Source organism: Bidens hawaiensis, unplaced genomic scaffold (genome assembly GCF_021521415.1).
Source record: "Bidens hawaiensis isolate Kalapana, Puna unplaced genomic scaffold, B.hawaiensis_p1.1 tig00000760_1, whole genome shotgun sequence".
Lineage (NCBI taxonomy): Eukaryota > Viridiplantae > Streptophyta > Magnoliopsida > Asterales > Asteraceae > Bidens > Bidens hawaiensis.
In genome coordinates, this window is record NW_027491043.1 from 2,419,947 (window position 1) to 2,422,292 (window position 2,346).

Sequence of the window (2,346 nt, forward strand, 5' to 3'; positions counted from 1 at the left end):
TAACGAAGAAAGAAATATAATGATTGTCAAACATGGATATTATTGTATCAAATTTGAAAACGAAATTTATAATTGCTCGATTATTATTATTATTTATATACCAGTCATGCTTGCTTTTGGAATTTTCTTATGGTATTATGGGTATTACATGGAGCTAATTATTAAGTTAACACATTTGGGAGTTCTTTGCACAAAAGAGGTATCTGTCATATTAAAAACGAAATCTGATATGGGAAAAACGAAGATTTGGACGAACTAGTAGATATAATGCTGGGAAGATATGGGCTGCCAAGCTCAGGTTAGAGCAGTTAGGGTTTATACATTCTTAATGTTTATAAAGTTAACAATCAGTTGTTTGACTTACCAGTAATAATGTGTATATTTAATTGCAATGGAGATGGTTATTTACGCTAAGTAAAATCTAAAATTTGTGACTAATTGCTAAGCTTGGCTTGTAAACGAACACAAACAGAGTGTTTTCATGTTTGTTCGTCTGACTTTAACTATTTAAACGATTGAAACGAACAATACAACATAAAGAGCGGGATTTTTTGTTTGTGTTCATTCATTAACAGTATAAACAAATGGTTCATGAACATAACAACCGAACATAGTTGAACGTACATAATTGAGCTAAAATCAGTTTAAAGTAATTTAAAAAATTTTGTGTTGGACGTAAAGGATTTATTAAAGCTAATATAAAATATATTAACGGACGTAAACTAACGAACTTAACAAACGTAAACTAGCGAGCGTTAATGGACGTAAGGGTCTTTAAAAAGGTATATTGGTAATTCAGGCAACAAACATATTGTTAACATATTCAATTTGGGCTTAATTTGCAGCAGATTAATTTTGGTCAAACTTAATCAGTAGCAGCCCCAGATTGGCAATTTGATATAAGTATGAAAGGGTAATTTTGTCTCAAAATTCAATGCGTTAGGTTCATTTGACTACAAATCAAAGATTAGTGTGCTATTGACTTTTATATTAGTAAAAAATCAGCTAGATTTTAAGTTGTTATTTTGATTTTGTGTTAGTTTGAGAACAAAGGACTAATTTGGAATGTTTTAAAATTCAAAAAAGTTTTTTGTTAAAAGGTTCTAGCCTAATACTTGGTTTTGGTTCGACTTTTGAGAGTCAAAGCTCAAGTAAAGGTAATCTGAGAACTAACTTAAAAATTTTAATAGTATAAATCTTAATGCTAAATTTATGAAATTTTGTGATGTTTCTTTCTTTTTTCCGTTCCAACATTATCTTGATTTTTCCTACTAAGTATGCAAATCTATATATTTATAGTAATTGTAATTTTTAGTCACATTATCTGCATATAGTAAAAAAAAAGTTTTTGACTCAATAATATTAACTTCTCAAAACCGAAGTGTAACAAATTAAACTAAAATATTATACATTCATTCAGGTGTCAAATCAGCCTTGGGCACTCTACCATTAGCGGATCAGTAATCTTGGGATGGGGGGCGACAAGAACCTAATTCACAATGTGGTAGACTACAAGCTTTTAAAGATCAATGGGTCAATTCTTTAACAATTTTTATATACTTTTTAAATGCTTCTATATCAATTTTTTTATAATATATACATTTTATAAAATTTTGGACAGAGTAACAAACAGGTGATCATGCTTCTAACCGGTCAAAGCCGAGGTCCCATGGTCTTTTCGAAGGAGCGCTCTTTTTGAAAAAACGGCACGTCTTGAAGACAACAAAGGGTACATTTGTTGTCTACTTAAATAATTTCACAATAATATTATTGGAATATTCTAATTATGAACAAGTGTGCACGGGCTGGGTTGCGAATACTGTAATTATGGCCAATTTAATTATTCTGCATATTGAACAATGCTTGATGTCAAAGTAGTTTTGTGCTTCAATTTTATATTTTATGTTTCTTCTTCAATTTTTTCTAATCATTTATAATATTATTATGTAACTTGTAAAAGAACAATATGCACTTGAAGACAACAAGAAAGTCATTATTAAAATATTACACTTGATATTTTCTTACTCTACTTCTTTCCCTAGATGTACTAATAGCTGCATTATATATTTTAGGTAAGTGTATATCGAACCTTAACCTATTTTTACATATTTGTTATCAGGGGGCGTTTGGGTGTTAATGTAAATAAATCCTAGAAGTTTGTTTTAAACAGGAGTCAACCTCAAAGTTGTTATCTTAGATGGTGATGATAATCTTTCAAATACAACATAAAATGCTGCATACAAAGAAGTATTTAGAATTGGAAAATTGGATTTTAATAATAAAAATAAATAAGACCAGTTATTTCAGTTATGGTTGTCAAAATAGTTATAAGTTAATTTAATGTAG